Genomic DNA, 21,237 nt, shown 5'->3' on the forward strand with positions numbered 1-21,237 from the left:
TTGCAATGGAAGGTACAATCCACAGCCGTTGGATGTTATTTCTAGAGCGGTTCATGAAAACACTTAAGGGTTTTGTTCGCCAAAAAGTGTGTCCAGAGGGGAGCATGGCAGAAGGATGGCTGGTGCAAGAGTCTCTTGTCTTGACAACCGAATTTCTATCCATTTATGACCTAGAATGCCTCGACTATGGAGCAATGAGGAGGATGCAAGATTGGTGGGAGAGGAGCCGCAGGGGCAAGGGGTGCCAAAGAAAATGAACGACACCATGCGAGAAAATATCATGAAGTTATGTATACTAAATTCAGAGCTGATGCAAAAATGGCTTGAAAGGTACGAAGAAGAGAAAGAGAGACGCAATAGGGAGCGACATGATTTCAGGCGAAGCCGAACGACTAGAGGCTTACCCTTGCCAGACTATCTCGCTCCTCTACCTTAATTCCCTACAATGGCATGGTTGGACAAGACAGTGAGAGCAGCTCGATAGATCGAAGAACCCATATCTCTAGAAGAGAAAGAGCTTGCTATTGGATGTGACTGGAGGTATCATACATACATGGCACTGTGGTTGCATGGAAAGCATTTCAGAACACAACAAATTCACAACAGAAGAAACACGTTTGACAGTGGGGTAATGGTTAGTTTCATGCAAAAGAGCAGGGCTAGTGCCAGAGACACGAATGAGAGCACTAGCAACCTGGATTACTGTGGTTTGGTGTCAGATATCTTGAAAGTCAGCTTCAGGCGGTTTGAGATGTTTTTGTTGGATGTGAAGTGGTTCAAGGTGATTACTTCTGGTCACAATGCAATGGTATGTAGAGATGGAAACAAGCTTGTGCAGATAGATTCTACAGAGGTTTGGACAGATGAGAGTGACACATTTTCTCTCCCCGAACAATGCCATCAAGTGGTCTTTGTACCGGACCCTCGAGAGCAACAATGGTGGTTTGTGAATCAGGTTGCTCCAAGAAATAAACAAGTATTTGAAGGGCAAGAGCTCCTAGAGGAAAGTTGGTCAGACGACACAGATACTACTGTGACATCAGATGAGATGGACGAAGGTATGGCAGAGGAAGTTGACAGATATACGAGGGATGATGCAGACAAGGCAAATATGACACTTGTAGATGAAGATGCAATGGATGAAGACAATCTGCAAGAACGAGTTGGGGCAGAGTTATGTCTGCAATTAGAGATAGACGATGATACGGTGAAAGATCTTATCGATGATGCCTCACTAGTCAAGGCCTATAAGTGTTTATGTGAAGACGTTCATTTAAAATTAATCTTAAATTTAATTTAAACAAAGGTGTTCTGACGCTTTCTTTTACTTTCTTTGTGTAGGACTTTCGTATGGCAGACCAGTTTCCAGATCCCGCTTCTATGAGTGTAGATGCATTTATGGGCTTCATCACACGGAGGACACCTAGTCAGGTGGCATCTGCGTCTCAGTACTGGGTAGCCAGAGGCACGGATACTACGCCTCCGGGCTTCACACTCGAGGGTCTGACGCCTATGGGGGGGATGCCTACGGGTACGATTCCTGCGAGGTCTCCCATCACGGCTGCTTCAACACCTAGGAGTACGGCAGAGGCGGGTACGTCCTCATCTCTGCAGCACATGTGCACTCGTCGATCTCGACGATCGTCAGGTGGAGGTGGTGGTTGCTGTGGAGGAGGGTCCACAGATGCTTTGACGCCTCCTTGCTCACGACCCCCGTCCTACCTAGGCACACCTCTCGACACACCTCTTAGCACACCTCTGACACCTTGGGGGGCACACAATCCTAGTGTCTCCAAGGTCTATAATGTACGGGCAGATGGTTCTGTTGACATGGATAGAGTCGGGACTGAGATGAGACAGCGGGTTTGCCAGCTCGCGAAGCTATAGTTTTTGGCCAGCATTCTGACACCTTCGCCTGAGCAGGATCGTAACAAAATAAATTATATAGTGGAGACCATCATGAGAGAGTATCAGCTTGCTCCAAGTTCAGAGAATCTTCCGAGGAGGTGGATCAAGGGTGTTGTACGGGACACCGTGAAACATCATCGAGATGCAGCTCATCGGGCTTTCAGGACCGGCTCGCCGAAGCCTTCGGGCATCCCACACGAGACGTGGCAGCAGATCAGGGAGGATGAGTGGACAGTGGACACGTCGTTCAGATAGCACCGTCAGGCCGTGGAGATACGACATACGACCAGGGGGACATCTCATCTTGGCAGTGGAGGCTTCGACACCTTTTGCTATGAGTTTGTGAGTTTCCAATCCAATCCTAGCTATGGTGTTTTTTTAAAATGCGATGAATCATGTATTCTTAATTACTTTGATTTTTGTATAAACGCAGAGTCTTGCAATGCATTGAGCCCCGACAGGCCAGGAGGAGACATATGGATATCGCAGAGGTATTTATGAAGTATTGAATGATCTTGCTGCCTCAGGAGAGCCTGTAGACAGGGACGCCTTAGAGTCTCGATGATCGATTGAGGTGAGACGTTAATATGTGTGAGTTGATTTAATTAAATAAGTATATGTGAAGTAATATCAATACTAATTTTGTGACTTGTCCTATGTGCAGGTTGTGACGCGTAGTCATCAGTGGATTTCATATATATGTTTTGTGAGACACAGACACGCTTCTGTGTCTCTTTTTTGTATAGACATGGTTATGGTTATTATTCAGACATGGTTATGGTTATTGTTTTCTTTATGGTTATGGTTATTGTTTTGTTTATGGTTATGGTTATCATTATGGTTTTGATGGTTATGACCGGTTATGGTTTTGCACAAAGTTCGTTATATATGAAGTTTGTTATGGTTATGGTTTTAATTTGGTTATGGTTTTGCACAAAGTTCATTTCATTTCTTTCATTTGCCTTAAATCTCATGTGTGATCCTACATGGATATCATGTAGGAGGCGTATACATATGATTTTTTTTGAAAAGTTTATGTTAAAACGAAGGGCACTCTGCCAAAATTTCTGCGGGAGCACAGTTGATTTTGGTGCTGCTCGCTTTCTTGGGCAGAGGACAAGTTGTCTGGCTATGGATGTGTCCATCTTTTCAGGCCAAGTTGCCTGTCCTCTGCCCAATAATTTTTTTTTTGATATGGTCGTCGAAATATGCATTGATAGGCACGTCAAAATACCCGTCGAAAACTGTACCTTTCAACACGTATATTGACGCCTATTTCAACGTTTTGATAAGGAAGGCACCTTTTTTTGTTGTAGTATGCACATTAGTCATACAACAAGTGGGAGAAAAAGTCTCCTCATAATCTTTGCCTTTTTAATGTTTACATTCTTTTAAAACAAGTCAAGCTTTATAGCAATCAATTTCACCATCCGGCTTGTGTTTCAACTTGTAAACCCACTTTGTGCCGATGGCCTTTTTGATAAGAGGCAAATCACATAAAGTCCATGTGTCATTTTCTATAAGTGCATCATATTCTAATTGCATGGCAGCCATTCAATTTTTTGAATTCTATGCTTCATCAAAAGACAGAGGTTCCTCAACTTCATGTAAGCTAGAAACAACCAAAGCATAACAATAAAATGCATAAGATGCATGGAAAGAGTTTGAACAAGTATGACTAGACAAAGGTGCATCCAATTTACTATCAAAGTATGCACTAGCCATTTAGGCATACCTGTAGCCTACTCATTCTCAGCCCTTTCCTCATCAAATACATCATGTACATCTGCATGAGTAATAGGTGATATGTAACATTTTTAGGAACCCTACAGGTTGTACATTTGCCTCATTGTTATTTACATTTAAATTCCACCACAAAAAAAATCAAGGTGTCATAAATGTCCTGTGAGCTTACATTACTAGCTCTAGTACATAACAGGAAGGGCTAAATAGAGTCTTCCACAAACACAACATCCTGTGAAACCAGAATACGCTTTTCTTGTAGATGATACAACCTCTAACCTTTGCTTTTAGCACTATAACCAACAAAAATACATTTGATAGCTCAATAGAAGACTTTCTATTATACCATGCTTCATATGGAGTCATAGACACTGCAAATCTTTTGTAGGACACTTGCTAAGCACATTAGTCACACATGATGGCCTCAAGCCGAAACGAATGCGGAAAAGCTAGACTTGTGGCCATACATCGTGCCATTTTCATAAGTGACCTGTTTTTCCTCTTAGCAACACCATTTTGGTGAGGCGTATAAGGCACTGTACATTGGTGTTTTATCATATGACTAGCCAAAAATGAGTAAAGTTCATGAGACATATACTCCCCCCCTTGATTAGAATGGAGGATGCCCATAATATACTTTGAGACATTTTTAGCCATAGACAAAAAAAATTTGAAGCACATAAATACTTCATACTTTTCTTTAAGCAGATATGCCCATGCATGCTTGGAGTAATCATCAATGAAAGTCAAGAAGTAAAGGTAGCTACCTAGGGATGGAGTTTGCATGGGCCCACAAACATCACTATGCACAAGGTACAACCTCCATGTGGCCCTAGTTGAACCATCTTTTGGAAATTTTAAATGCTATCTTACAAACAATACAACCTTAACTAACATGTTTGATAGGTGCTTGAAGAGGTGGCAAAGAAGCAACCATATCAATTTTTTGCAAACGCAAGAAATTGGAAAAATTTAGATGCCCAAAATGTACATGCCCATGTTTTGCATCTGAAATAGCCTTATAATCCACAATTACAATTGCAAAATTCTACCCACACTTGTCATACAAAGTGAGCTTATACAACCCACGACATAAAATGACTGATGCAACAATCTCATCCCCAAAACTAAGATCATGAAATGCATATTTGTCATCCACAAATTTCACAACAAGGCCAAGTCTAGTAAGTGAAGATACAGACAAAAGATTCTTCTTGATCCCAGGTACATAAATTTCATCAACAAGTATGAATGAATTTCCCTTCACAATAGTCAGCACAATCTTTCAAACTCCCTTGGCTGAATAAGAGGCATTGTTGGCACAAATGACTCAATTCCCATGAGGGACATCCTCGAGAGAGGTAAACAAGTCACGATGAGAGGTAATGTACTTTGTAGCACCACTATCAAAATACCACACTTGAGCATCTACAACAACTGACAAACATGCATCATGGACATTAGGATCATAAGTTCACTCTACACTAAAAGCTCATTTTGCATCAACATCAACATCACAATCTCCTTTCACAGAAGACTCAACAATAGTCGCATTTGTAGTGGAACTAGCATTTGTAGTGGAACCAACCTCTTTCTTCTTAGCCTCTTTGGCCTTCAACTTAGGATATAGCTTGATCAAGTGATCATTAGATTTACAATAATGGCAATGCATCTTCTTTTTACCCTTATGACCAAAATTTCTAGACAAATTGCTACCAATAGAAGCATTAGAAACATATAATTTACCACTCACAAAAGGACCATGAGAAGTGGCTACATTGTTGTGACCACATTTTCTTTGAGTAGCAATAAAGGCATGTTCAATTGCACACAATCTAGTCTTGTTTTTCTGGAAAGTGAGTCTTGTAACAGCAATATGCATAATGCATCAAAATTGACAACTTTAGGATTTCCTTGGGTCATAAGCCTCCAAGAACTAGCAAAAGTTTGGTAAGAATCTAGCAAGGCATCAAGAATAGTCTGCACAAGGGAACTATCTAAAATGACCACCTGCAAGAATGAGTTTCTCATTGATATCCTTGACCCCATCAAGGAAAGTGACCATGTAATCTTCCTCATGCATAATCTTCGACTCTAGCTCTTTACGCAGCAATGCAATTTTTGCCTCATTGCGACTTGCATAAAGATTGGCTAAAATATCCCAAGCCTGTTTTGCATATTTTGTTGAACAAAATATGTGAGGAGTAATAGTGAGCTTCATAGATAACACAATCAATGCATGATTCTGTGCTTCTTTTACATCCCAACGATCTTGCTCGGTCATAGGAAAAGCATATCTAATAGAAAAAATCCTTGCAGCAGCAAGACCTGAAACATCCTCAACATTGCCTATATCCACATAACTAGGACGTACATCAATGCCCTACACAATGTTCCAAACACCATTTGACATAAGAGCATATTGCACCATATAAGCCCACATAAGATAATCGTCCCCCATCCAATCTGTCCTCAGTAGTCAAGCATCTTAAGCACATGTGTGTTATTGTCAACCATGGTAAACATTGCACCTAGGATGTGAAACCTATCCAAAAAGAGAAGAAAGTAAGCAAGAACAACATGTGCTATATAGCACAAACTGTAGAAGACTGTAAGAAACCTATTATGCAAAAAAATGGCACTAACAAAACTTTTGCACAAAATGACAAAATAGCCTACACAGTATTGTCGGTAGTGGAAACAAAGGCCGAAATGAGCTCGAATTAGAAATTTGAGCAAACTTGTGAACGGTCGCTAAAGCTCACAAAAATCAAAGAAAATGAGCAAGTATGTGCTAGAGCTACTGGTTACTAAGCCTGGGAGGACGTAACTTGCTCTGATAACAATTGTTAAAATTAGGGTTGCAGGAAAACACACACATCTTGGAGAAGACGAAGGAATCTTAAGGCACACAAGAGAGAGTGTATTACTTAGTGTGCAATGGAAACATAAGATAGCCCTAGTGCCCCGATGGTCCTAAGTGTGTTCACACACATCACTACCACATGTATATGGTAACACTCACTGTTCAGTAAGTTTTGGGGAAGAAATTGGCCAGGTTCAAGGTGGGAGACGATCATGAAGGACATATGGCCCCTTGGATGACCGCATTGGATGAAGGTTTTCTTATGGAAGGTGCCATGGGGAGCCATTCTAATTAGAGTGAAGGTCCTTGCCAAGGGAATTGGTCCAGATAGATGTTCGCAATGCATACTGTCTTGTGAAGACCTCTCTCACCTATTCAAGGATTTTTGGACGATCTATGGTCTTGTAAGAAAGATCTACAAATGGGTCCAAAAAACATGAAAAAAAATATTCTTCAAGAACAATCTCTTATTGGGAGGGAAGACGTTCAAGAGTTATGTGCTACTTATTGCTACAAAAATAGTGCCTTATTGCTAATTTGAGCACATTTGGAAGACAACAGATCTTTGAGGACTCCTTGGAAATAGCTAACTTCACAGACATGGTCCAAGAAAGAAAGGTAATGATCATTGCCATTGGAAAGAAAAGGAACTCAAAGGACATGCAAAGGTGAAAGTATGTGATCATCCATGGTTGTGGGGTGGCTCCCCCATCAGTCGATGTATCTATAATCCATTGAAGTGTTCATGGCTCGTCAGGAGCATGGCAAGAATATGTAATGTTTTGGAACTACTAATATAATCCACTCACCATTGTGAGTTTTTCCAAAACAGAAGAGATTATTCCCGCTACATCAAAAGCATGTAAGTAGCACTTGAGTTTTATTCAACCTTCAACATCACATTTTTGTTTGCAAAGTATTCCTATGGTAAGGAGAGATTATGAAAATGTGAAAATGATGGCTAGCACTAGTTTGGTAACCTAACACAAGAAAGAAGTTTCCTTGGAGGGTTTTTGAAAAAAAAATATATACGTTTATCACATGTATATGTTGGTAGTTTTTTCCTTACTTTAGCTCAAAGCTAGCACCACACTTTATGTGGGAAAAATAAGAAACACTCACAACTCTTGACTATATGGTCATGAGGAACTCTCAAAGACAAAGAAGTGCTCAAAGCCAAAGGAGTGCTCATAATTTCTATGTGAACCCCATATTAGACAAGGTACAAAAATCTCCAGATAAAGAGCCTATTTTTCATCAATAAGTTCTTGACCAAAGTCTATGATTGTTGTAGGCCCATAGAATTAAGTACAAAAATTTGCATTCTTTTGACCTATCATCAATGTTTTCTTTTAAACAAAACCCACAACCTACTAGTGGATTGTATTAAGCATAGCATAGAATCTACAAAACAGCATCAAGATCAGGCCGAGTGTTGAGGTGATGAATATTACAAAATGGATGTCTACCGCCTCTCCCCGATGCGAATCATAACCAATGAACTATAGCTCTAGGATTTTACTTCTTGCAGGTTGACAACATGGCATGGGTAGCCTAGACTAGTCTCCTCGGTCTTGCTTGCTTCCAAGCATATAAATCATCACTCTGATTTCTTGTATAATCTTTAAGAATCTTGCTACATCAGGGTCTCCCTCAAACACATGGTGGATCCTTGCCATGGTGAAAGTGCAGATAAGAAGAGCAAGGTTTCCCATATTCTTGCCACCAAGAAACAGATAAGTCTTGAAGGACGTGATCTACGATGTCCTTTGGATGCACTTGCATATTTTCCTTGTCAAGCCTCTGATTTCTTGGCATTCCATGAAAAGTTGGGCTAGATCTTCACTAGCTATCCTAGAACCCAAGCAAAGATTATACTCAATTCCTTCTTCCTAGATCTTTACGCTCGTTAGTAGAGAACCCCGCATCACCTTCCACAAAAATACCTTCATAAACTACGACATTTTGGATTTCAAGTGTTCTCCATGACTTCCTCCCACCGTTATTCTTGCCATTGTCTCTTCCATTTTTTTGTTGAGGGGGCTAGACCATTTATTCTAGTGCATTAATGCATGATAGATGCCTTTAGAATGGGGTTTGTAGAAAAGACTACTTACAGGCATCTCCAAGCATTCCACTCAAATCCGGATTCACAGATTGGCATTATCACCTTGTCTAGCTCTTTTATCGCTCTATTGACTGACAATATCTCATAGCCATTTAGATGATATATAGTGGGTTTTCAAAAATTTAGTGGTCTTCTAGCTCTTATTGCTACCATCCCAAAAGTGAACAAGACGCTTCAGACCCTTATTATTCACTTTCTAGGCAGTTTCTATCCAATAGGGGCTTTGTGGTGGTTCTAAAACTTTAGCGAGTCAGGAGGACCAGTGCAAGATGGAGCTCTTCAAGTACCTAGTTTCCTTTTCCCCACTCTAATACCCAGTTTCTCTTTTCCACTTCCTCACAAGTTCCCCTGAGATGCCACCTAGACTTAGGCTAGACCATGACTAGGCTAGAAGTTTTTCGTGAAACTCTACCCCTTTCTATTCCCACCTTTCAAACCAAGTTTAGCTAGATCTAACATATCCTTGACCATGATAGCCCAAGCTTGGTCCTGTTTAGCCAAGGAGAGAATAAATTTAGCACATAGGGCCTTAAAATAAGCAACTAGGATAAGAATTTTGAGACCTCTTTGGTCCTTAAAATAAGCAACTAGGATAAGAATTTTGATACCTCCTTGGTCCACTTGCCGAGTGACTAACTCCCATTTGGCCCACTAGCATGGTCTGGAGGGTTTTGTGTTGTTTATTTTTACTGGTTTTAAAATTTCTTTCCAGTGACACTTAGCCATCTAAAGAAGTGGGCTGATGATAGCAATATAAGGGAGCATAAATGAATTTATCACTTTAATTTGGCTCGAGAATGGGAGAGGAGCATACTCCTATTAGAAAATATGACATAGCTAAGTAGATGAATGAGTAGTTTACTTAATGGAGAGAGACAATTTTTCACACACTAAGGATGAGAGAGAGAGAGAGAGAGAGAGAGAGAGAGAGAGAGAGAGAGAGAGAGAGCACAATATACGTGGTTCACCCAATGTGGGCTACATCCACGGGAAAGCAGTGACTCAATGGTTTTAGTACTTCAAATAAGAAGTACGTTACAAAGGGATTATACCCTTAATAGAGCTCCTGCCTTGCTTCAATCTCACCACCTCACACCCACCTTGTTTCATCAACTTCATACTACAAGATGTGTGTAGAAATGGCTTCCTTTTATAGGCCAAAAGAGCTACCCTCTCTCATGAGAGCCAGCCGTGTGTAGTTGCCCTTGTGTAGACAAGTCCAAATGGACCTCCAATCCGTCATTCATCTGGCCATAATAATATGATGAAAAGGAATATTCCGTGAAATATTCCCTTGATTTTTGTCAAGTCATTTCCCTTCACACACGATGGCTTCTCCTCATAATGGGGATCTTACAAATGTGCGTTTGTAATACAAAAAATTACAAGGGGTAAATCAAACTCTATACTTAACAATCTACCACTTGGAGAGTGATCTCCAAACCAAACATGTGATTGGTTTCCATCCTAGCTTCTTATCCTTGAATGTTGATTGAAGATGAGTAGAAGCTCAACTTCTCCTTATTGACCACCTTTGTAAATATGTCTGCAGGATTTTCACTTGTATGCACCTTTCCTAGATTTAGCTGTCCCTCTTCCAAAAGAGTGCGTATGAAGTGATATCTCACTTCAATGTCTTTGTCCTTGAATGAAAGACAAAGTTCTTTGCAAGATGGATAGCGATTTGGCTATCAGTGTACAAGACACAATTCTCTTGTTTGAATCCAAGCTCTTCTAAGAATCTTAAAGCCACAAAAGTTCTTTGCTTGCCTTTGTCATTGCTACATATAATGCTTTCGTGGTAGAAAGTGAGACCACTTTCTGCAGCTTAGAAGCCCAACTTATTTTTGTGCCTCCAACCATAGCCAGTAGTTCTCCTTTGAGTATCTTTGTCACCTGCCATATCTGCATCAACATACCCTTGCTAGAAAATATTAGTGCCTCCAAAATACAAAGCATTTGTTGTTGTCCCTTTTAGATAACTAAGTATCCACTTCACAGCTTGCCAATGCTCTTTACCTGGGTTTTCCATGAACCTACTCACAACTCCCACTGCATGTGCAATATCTGGCCTTGTCTAGACCATAGCATACATTAGAGAACCTACTGCTGCAGCATATGGAACTTTAGACATATAGGCTATCTCCTCTTGTGTCTTTGGACACGTACCCTTGGTTAGTTTAAAGTGATCAACCAAAGGTGTAGAAATTGTTTTTTCATGTTGCATTACAAACCTTTCTAGTACCTTCTTGATGTAATCCTCTTGAGATAGCTTTATTGTCTTCTTTGTCCTATCCCTTGATATTTTTATACCAAGTATCCTCTTTGCCGTACCTAAATCTTTCATTCAAAAATATTTAGACAGCTCCCCTTTTAGGTCTTTGATGTCTTTCATGTTAGCACTTGCAATCAGCATGTCATCAACATACAACATTAGGATGATGAACTTCCCATCTCCCATATTCTTTGTGTAGACGCAATAATCTAAGTTGCATCTGTTGAATCCATGATCCAACATCCATCATCAAGCTTCAAGTACCATTGTCTTGATTCTTGCTTTAAACCATACAAGATCTTCTTTAATTTGCAAACCATTTTCTCCTTACCTTCTACTTTATACCCCTTTGGTTGAATCATGTGAATTTCCTCCTCTAAGTCACTGTGAGAGAGTGTCGTATTTACATCCATTTTCTCAAGATTTAAATCATGAGCAGCCACGATGCTTAAGAAAAGCCTAATTGAGTTCATTTTTACAACATGAGAAAATATTTCATTGAAGAAAACCCTTTTATCACAAGCCTAGACTTGTACATTTTCTTCCCACCTTCTTCTTCCTTCAGCTTATACACCCATTTGTTATGGAGTGCCTGCTTACCTTTAGGCAACTCAGCAAACTCCCATGTTTGGTTGCAATGTAATGAGTCCATCTCCACTTGCATGCTCTTCATCCATTCTTCTTTGGATTCGTGATGCATAGCTTCTTTGTATGATTCCGGATCTCCAGAATCTAAGATCAAGAGATGGTTGAAGGAAGAAATGAACCTTTCTGGAGGTCTACTTGCTCTTGTAGAGCTTTGGGGAATAGGTTGAGGCTCCTCATTTGGTTGACGTTGTTGTATGTTGTCACCGTTTTCACTCGTTGAGTCTTCACCGTCCTCAAGCTCCATGTACTCATCACATTTTTCTTTTGTTTGTTTTCTTTCCAATCAGTAATCTTTGTACATATTTTTTTCGTTAAAAATTACATCCCTACCCTTAAATATTTTACCATATTTAGGATTTCATAGGTGATACTCAAAGTCACCTTCTCCATAGCCAATGAAGAAACACTTTTTGGACTTCGCATCTAGCTTTGACTTTAGCCTTCTATCTATGTGCATGAAGGCCTCACACCTAAACACTTTGAGAAATGCATAATTCAAAGGTTTACATGTCCATGCCTCTTCTGGAACTCCCACATCCAATGTCGTTGAGGGTAATCGATTGATTAAGTACACAGATGTACTTACAGCTTCTGCCCAAAGCTCAAGTGGTAGGCCTGCATGTAGTCGCATACTTTGTGCTCGTTCCATGATTGTTCTGTTCATCCTTTTGAAAATTCCATTTTTTTCAGGTGACCTTGGGGTTGTCCTTTTCTTTTGAATGCCATTGCTAGCACAGAATATTTCAAAAGCTTGGCTGCAATATTCACCTTCATTGTCCGATCTGAGGCATTTAACCTTTGTACCTACTTCATTCTCCACAAAGGCTTTTCACCTTTGAAGTATGGAAAACACATTGGATTCATTCTTCATGACATAATCCCATGTTTTCCTAGTCATATCATCTATGAATGTCACATAATACAATGAGCCACCAAGTGATGGTGTACTTGCAGGACCCCAAACATCATAATGAACCAACTAAAGTTTTTTATTTTTTCTTTCATTTCTTGATTTTTGAATTTTTACCCTCTTTTGTTTACCATAAACACAATCTTCACAAAACTCTAAGTCCACTTCTTTCAAACCTGGTAGAAGCTCCTTTGGTTGAAGGATTTGCATTCCTTTGGCAACCAAATGTTTTAGCCGGTAGTGCCATACCGCAATGTGAACTTATGTAGCTATTGCACAAGCTGAAGATTGTGAGCTGATAGTACACAACTAAAGTGTACCAACCTTTTCTCCTTTGGCAACCACGAAAGATCCCTTTGAGATCTTCCACGGTAATGCAATGTTGTGATCTTCATCGTCCAGTTGTCATGTAGAGATCAAATTCTTGCGAAGAGAAGGAACATGCCTAACATCTTTAAGCTTCCATTCATTTTTGTTAGCAATTTTGACACAGACTGTACCTTTTTCAAAAATTTCACAAGCTTCATGATCTCCCAAGTATACATACTAAAAATTACCTTTGGTGTAATCTTGAAAATGTTGTTCGTGTGGTGTTGCATGGAATGAAGCTCCGGAATCTACTATCCAAGAATTAGACACATTGTCTAATGAGAAAATTAGAGCATCTTGCTCTACTTTACCTGCCACATTGGCATCCGATGTTGGCTTGTTGTCTTGAGACTCCGACTCCTTTTTCTTCTTGGACCAGGAATATTCTTGACGTGGACCTTCTTGTCGTAGTTCCAATTTTCAAGAACTGACTTTGTGTGTGACTTGCTCCGCCTTGAGTGATCACGATTCTCTTGGTTTTTGAACCTCTCCTTAGGCCTTCCTCTTGTTTCCGCTGATAGTGAAGCATTTGATGATTCACATGTGCTTTTCCTTTGCATTTTCTCGCTTAGGAGAACACCCACAACATTATCAAACTTAAGAGTATTTGTGCGAGAGATAGAATTATTTACGAATACATTCATTTATGCTTGATCGAGTGTAAAATTTTAGCATTGCAATGTGCAATTTGTTGGAATTAGGGTTGCAGAGAAACACACACAGCTTGGAGAAGACGAAGGAAGCTAAAGGCACACAATGGAGAGTGTGTTACTTAGTGTGAAATGGAAAGATAGTTAGCCCTAGAGTGATGGGCGTATATACAATGCACGGGGGAAAAAACCTCCTAAACAGGGAAACGATGCCCCGGCGGTCCTAGTGTGTTCACACACATCACTACCACATGTATATGGTAACAAATCCCCCTGGAGTGATGCGGTGAACGAGAGCTGGCACATGAGTAAAGGGAAGTGCCATGCCCTGAGGACAGGATTAGTCCACAAAGGGGAGTAAGCCCAAAGCTTTGCGGAAAGCTTCAAGCTTCTCACGAGACAATGCCTTTGTGAAAAGATCTGCAAGGTTGTCCTGTGTTGGCACATAAGCCAAGCTGATCTCTCCTGCTGAGAGCCTCTCCCTGACATAGTGGTAATGCACCTCAATGTGCTTTGTGCGAGCATGAAAAATTGGGTTCCTCGCAACTGCCAATGCGCTCTGAATGTCAGTGTAGATAGTGTTGGCAGTGTCTTGTCCAACACCCAAGTTAGCCATAAGGCGTCTGAGCCATACACACTCAACCGTAGCTGTGAAGACTGCCCTGTACTCAGCCTCACAACTCGAAGTGGCCACAGTAGGTTGCTTCTTGCTCAACCATGATATACATGAACTGCCAAGCATGAAACAAAAACCACTTGTGGACACTCGCGTGTCAAAACAACCAACCCAATCTGAGTCCGAAAAAGCATGTAAGTCTGGCGGCAATGATCCCCCCTTGGGACAAAACAAGCCAAGATGTAAAGTGCCACTAAGGTAGCGGAAAATCCTCTTGACAGCCTGCCAATGCTTAGACCCTGGGCTATGCATAAATCTGCTGACCTGCGAGACTGCAAACTGAATATCTGGCCTCGTGTTGCATACATAAATGAGGCAGCCAACAGCAGTTTGGTAAAGAGTGACATCAGCAGGATCGCCAGCATCATGTAGACTCAACTTCAAACCTGTTTCCATGGGAGTGGCAATAGGTTTGCAATCCTCAAGTCCAAACTTACATAGCAATGTCTCTATGTAACTTTTCTGACACAAGGCAATACCACCATCACACTGCTTAAACTGTATACCCAAGTAATGATGCAACAGCCCCAAATCTTTCATCTTGAAAGTAGCATTCAAATCAGCCTTAAATTCAGCAATATGTCTCTCATTTGGTCCAGTGATCAGCAAATCATCAACATAAAGAACCACAATGAGAAATACATCATCCTCACGCTTTACATACAATGTGCTTTCTGTTGGACTGTTACGAAAGCCTCATTTAACCAAATGAGTGTCAGCTTTCTCATACCAAGCACGAGGAGATTGCTTCAACCCATACAAAGCCTTCTTACATTTGCACACTTTGTCCTCTTGTCCTTTTATGACAAAACCGCGAGGCTGCGTTACATAAACTTCCTCAAATATGTCACCATTCAAGAAAGCAGTAACAATGTCTGATTGATGTACATCCCAACCAAAATGAGCTGCCAATGCACATAGAAAACGCACAGTAGTCATACGACAAGTGGGAGCAAAAGTCTCTTCATAATCTATGCCTTTTTGTTGTGCATAACCCTTTGCAACAAGTCGAGCCTTATGGCGATCGATCTCACCATCCGGCTTGCGTTTCAACTTGTAAACCCACTTCGTACCAATGGCCTTTTTGCCAGGAGGCAAATCACATAAAGTCCATGTGTCATTCTCTATAAGTGCATCATATTCTGATTTCATGGCAGCAATCCAATTTTTTGAATTCTGTGCTTCATCAAAAGACAGAGGCTCCCAAAATATTTGTCGACCTGCGAACGCTCGCCAAAGCTCACTGAAATCGGAGAAAGTGAGCAGGCGTGTGCTGGAGCAGCTGGCGACTAAGCCCGGGAGGACGTGACCTGCTCTGATACCAATTGTTGGAATTAGGGTTGCAGAGAAACACACACAGCTTGGAGAAGACGAAGGAAGCTCAAGGCACACAATGGAGAGTGTGTTACTTACTGTGCAATGGAAAGATAGTTAGCCCTAGAGTGATGGGCGTATATACAATGCACGGGGGAAAAAACCTCCTAAAGAGGGAAAAAATGCCCCGGCGGTCCTAGTGTGTTCACACACATCACTACCACATGTATATGGTAACACAATTGATGTATTTTTTGCATACAATTTTGATCTAAATTTGGGTGTGTGTGCCAATCAGTGGCATGTACAATCCAATTTGCAAATAAATAATTGGTATTTTTACCAATTATGATGGTAAATCGGCCAAAAAATTGATGCGTGTATCACATAATTGGCTCAAAGATTGAGAAAGATAACTCAATTGGTGCTCAATTTTGAAGATTTTTTGTGTATTTTCCATGCTAATGATTGATCAACGTGATGAACATGGCAATGTCGCATTCATTTTTGCGTGTAATTGTGACTAAAAGTCGCTCATGACGAGCCATGTAAATGCCAAATAACAACCCAAATTGGGTTTGAATGATTGTGGACATTGAATATGAGAAACTCACAAGTTACAATGATTACAAATTGGGTTTGGAGTGGCCAAGGACAATTAGGTCACTCATCTTGTGAGCTTGCAATATTCAATTGATGAATTCAAAACCAATTATGTGCATGAATGCTTTCAACTCAAAGTGTGTGTCAAATGATCTTTTGGAGTAGTATTAGAAACAAATTGATGAGAATTTCCAGTATTTTGACAAAAATGCGGCTTAAATTCTCATTAGGTTGTTCATTGCATGATGTGTGTGCATATAAACCTTGTGCTTACAAAACTGCAATTGGATCAAGAGGAATGGAGAGATTTGGACATGGTATATGCATTAATTGAACTAGTACCACCAATTGATAGTGAATCGATTCGATTTTGAAATGGAAATCAAAATTGTATGCACACACAAATTCCAATCAAAGTGGGGTTTAGATGCCAAATTACATGTTGTTATTTATAATTTTTGGTTTAAATACTTAGAATATTACTCTTCTACGTGTGCAAAGAGAGCCAAGATTTTCCTTGAACTTGGGGGCTCAGGATGATTTAAGGAGACATTAATATTGACCTGTGACATTTACTCTTTAGATGAGCCTCTTTGCTAGACCACATGCACACATGCTTACCTTATGGGAACACCCCGTAAGAAAGTTTTTTTTTTAAAAGGGGAAAACACTAGCTTTAAACACTGATTCTCATCACACACACACACCCTTCTGAACCCTGCAACGCGCGCTACCTGCTAACTGGCCTGCCGATTATGGCGCATCAAGGCCCTCATGCCTACACTCTCTCTCTCTCTCTCTCTGGATCGTTCTTTGTCGTTGTCTCGGCATGGCCCACTGCAAGCAAAGATGACGCATGGCTCTGAGCTCATACACACAGCCAGCCATTTTTGTTCCTAAGTCACTACTTGCTCTGTTTTATCCTCTATTTGGCACTTTGCAGCTCATCCCTCTGATGGCGTTGATAGATGACCGCCATTTGTCTTGACTCTCAATTGCCTCTCTTCTCGGCCACTTGCCAGTCCGCTTGCAGCTTGCTGTAATTGATGCTGCAAATTTCACACAGAAGACCATGGGGGCTGCTGTTGGTGCGCTGATATGCTTGCACCGGCCTTGCCTAACCACATTGATCCACGCTCTCAATCCCCACCTCTGCTGCCAATTTAGCAACACCTACGATGCTGGTTAGCGTACTCCAACACACACACCTCGACTCTTGAGTCCTCAGCTCTGTCCTGCTCTGCTGCCTGAGTCAATCTCTCTCTCTCTCTCTCTCTCTCTCTCTCTCTCTCTCTAGCATCGACCCCACACCTGCCTTGACCAGTGGACGTCGAGTCAACACACACACACTCACTCACTCACTAAAATTTCTACCTCATCAACCGCACAGAGAGGTGCCTGCTTGCCTGGGCCCCATGTACCCTGCATTGACCGGCATTTGCTTGCCTCCTGCTTTCCACACTCCTCAAACGTGCTCTCCTCCATCTCTCGTGCTCTTGAATACGAAAGACCTTGTAAGCACTAAAATTGAGAGTTTTTGAATGGCCATGAAGTATCCTATTGGGTTGTGATTGAGCATAACATTTTTAGTGCTTGTATTGAATGATTCGGCACTAACAATTGAGCTTCTTTTGAAGGGTTGTGGGCAACAAGAACTTTCATTGATCCAAGAAGGGGTCATCATTGCAAAATATTGCAAAATTTGGCTATTGAGAGCCATTCACTTTTTCATCAAAAGTTACAGCCATCTCTAACTCATAGATTGCTCTTAAATTGTAAAACTTCATGTGAGCTAGTTGTTAGCCAACTTTTTTGGAGAGCTTTAGAAATGTAAATTTGGCTTTCAAGAGCCACTTCAAATTCATTCAAAAATTGCATTATTTCTAGCCCATGGCTTGTTTTAAATCTTCAATTGAGCTAGAAATTGATCAACTTTTGAATCATGCATAAGAGACTTCCAAATTGCAAAATTTGCTTTTGTAAAAGAAATTGATTTTCACCGAACGAAGTTGACTCACATTGATGTGAAAGTCATTTAGGTGTTCTGCAACTGAACCATTCTCTGCCATCTTTAGATTGAACAAGCACTTCATGAGAAATACCTTATTAGATGCCGATGGTTTCTCGTAGAAGTTGTCAAGTGACTTCCTCAAGTCCTTCGTTGTCTTCATCTCCAAACTGTTGAAAGCCACCGTTGAAGCAACCAAGCTTAATCGAATTGTTCCTAGTGCACTTCAAACAAGGAAAATTCATGCTTCATCAGTCATCATTGCAGGCTTCATTGCAAGACCACCTCGTAGAAAATAAAGGTCCTCCTTGTAGAGTTAGTCTTCAATCTGCATCTTACAGTGTTGGTAGTTCCAGCTGTTAAACTTCTTGATCTTGAGCTTCCCTTCCTCTGCCATTACTCCCACTCAAATTCAAGGAATCCTTTCCTTGAGATAATTTAGCTAACGAGCAAACATTGCCCTGATACCATTTGTTAGGAAATATGACGTAGCTAAGTAGATGAATGAGTAGTTACTTAACGGAGAGAGACAAATTTTCACACACACGAGAGAGAGAGAGAGAGAGAGAGAGAGAGAGCACATGATATACATGGTTAACCCAATGTGGGCTACATCCACGGCAAAGCAACCACTCAATGGCTTTAGTACTTCAAACAAGAAGTATTTACAAATGGATTGTACCCTTAATAGAGCTCCGACCTTGCTTCACTCTCACCACCTCACACCAACCTTGTTGCATCAACTTCACACTACAAAATGTGTGTAGAGATGGCCTCCTTTTATAGGCCAAACGAGCTACCCTCTTTCATGAGAGGTAACCGTGTGTAGCCACCCTTGTGTAGACAAGTCCAAATGGACCCTCCAATCCTCCCATGTGTGATCATCCTTGAGAAGACAAGTCCGCCTTTGAAATTGGCCACTAGCCATTGACTTTCGACTACCAGTCATAGGCCATTGACTACCGGCCAAACAACCGACCATTTTTCGATCACATTTCGGCCCGGCCATAATATTCGGGAGAGTGATTTTTCTTCATGCACGATGGATTCTTCTCATAATGGAGGCCTTACAAATGTGGGTTTCTAATACAAAACATCACAAGGGGTAAATCAGGCTCCATACTTAACAACTCCCACCTTCTCATTTCTGTTCTGACGTTTTCAAGGACCCAATGATATCTTTGTTTGTGAGTTACATCCAGCCCCAAGGGGGCTCCTAAGTGCTTGAAGATATTCCCTTTTGATACAATCTCCCTTGTCTTGTCAGAAGAGTCAAAAGACCTATCATCATTGTCTCTATGCATATATGTATCATAACCTTTAGAAATACTTCCACTTTAGAGAGCTAAATTCTTATTGGTTCTTTAATTTAGTGTTTTGAAATTAATTAAACGAGATTTACTCTAGCTGAATTCTCATTGGCCCACCTCCAAGCCCATCCAATAGGAACTGAGTACACCTTGTGGGCATTTGGGCTAGGGAGCTGACATGTGTCCCTCATTCTCTTTGTGTAAAGGGAGCTTGTGTGTGTGTGTGTGTGTGTGTGTGTGTGTGTGAGTTTCTCTCTCATCTCCTACTTCTAGGGCTCACCCCCACCTATGTAGGGATGGTTGAAGACTTTTGGGACACACACTAAGCATCCAATTTCCCTAGGCTTTTTACCTTTGGACAAAACCTTTGAATTTTGGAAACTTAGCATTTTGGAAGTCTTAAAGGGCTGAACCTTAGGGTCTTTTAATCCCATTGGTGCACATTGCTCTTTTGTAGATGGCCCCCCTTTTGGATCCCTATTTTGCCTCCTTTGGATCCCTACTGTGGTTGGTCTGCTAGCTTAACCAATATTCTAGCTTTTTCTCCCCTGGCACTTCTCCATATTAAATGATCAGTTTAACATGAGAAAATCATTTAGGATAATTAGATATTGATTATTATGACATTACCTCTCTCTTGAAATCATAGTCGTCTTTGACTATGGGGTAGCGAAGATAAAGCATATTCATTAGTCCTTTTTCCTAGCGGGTAGAGGATCCCTATGTTACCCTAGGACATCGTTCCAGAATGGATGACTAGTCCATTTGGTGTTTGAGAGCCTAAGTTGCTGCAAGCATTTTTGTGCATTAGTCCTATCAATCTTCCATAGTAGAGTGACAAGATCTACTTGGTGTTTGGGAGACATCGTCTCCGCAAACTTGATCTAAGTATGCATACTACTTCATTTTTGTGCACAATAAAGAAAAAGAGAGTCTTATGAGACAAAAATGTTGTTCATTTTTAACATTTGTACATTTGCTTGCTCTAGGGAAGCATTGTAAGCATTGACAAGGTTTAGGTTATTCTTTGATTCTATGCCTTTCATCCATCTAGCATCTTCAAAAGGATAATTCTTAAACTTAATAAGATATTGTCGGATAGTTTTACCACCTCTTAGTACCTTGTCTTCATGTCGGAGAATGTACTCGGGCTACAGTACCTCTTCTTGGTCCTGGATCTACGGTGGGTCTTCAATAGTTGGTTCTTGAGGTGGCTCTCCTTTGTAAGGCTTTAGTAGGGTCACATGGAAAGAATTTTGTATGAGCCAATGGTTGGGCAACTTGAGCTGATAGGCCATCTCATTGATTGGCCTAAGAATTTGGAAGGGACCATAGTACCTTTTTGCTAACTTAGCATAGTATTTTTGGTGTCCCGTAGGATTCTTGCCCGTCATGTGCCTGAATCGAGCCTTGGGAAAATTGAGTAAGACCCAATCATTTTCTTTAAAGGCTTGGGCTCTTCTGTGCTTGTCAACAGACAATAGCCTTTTGCCTTTGCTGTGAGATAGAGATAGCATCCTTAATCTTTTGGAAATATTCTTGTAGGTCTCAGCTATACTCATCTGCAGCGAAGATCTTCCCGTGTACCTTAAGTAGCAAGGGACTTTTTGATCTTCCCTCAATTACCTCAAAAAGTGTTGGAACCTGAGGCTATGGGGGATGCAGCCTAAGGGCCATGGCGTGGTGGTGAGCACAGCAAAAGGTGAGAGAGAGAGAGAGAGAGAGAGAGAGAGAGAGAGATCTCGACACAACTTGAAGCAAAAGAACACGCTATACTAATTTTTATTAATGGAATCCTTTACATAGCCTTTGGAAGATGATGTCTACCT

The 21,237-nt window shown here is 40.9% G+C and overlaps 1 pseudogene; it reads left to right on the forward strand.

Moving 5' to 3' along the window:
- The first annotated feature begins 253 nt into the window (after window positions 1-253).
- On the forward strand, window positions 254-2,409 carry LOC147422507 (uncharacterized; annotated as a pseudogene).
- The last annotated feature ends 18,828 nt before the right edge of the window (window positions 2,410-21,237 follow it).

The sequence above is a fragment of the Adiantum capillus-veneris genome, chromosome 27 (assembly GCF_014529385.1).
Source record: "Adiantum capillus-veneris isolate H3 chromosome 27, ASM1452938v2, whole genome shotgun sequence".
Lineage (NCBI taxonomy): Eukaryota > Viridiplantae > Streptophyta > Polypodiopsida > Polypodiales > Pteridaceae > Adiantum > Adiantum capillus-veneris.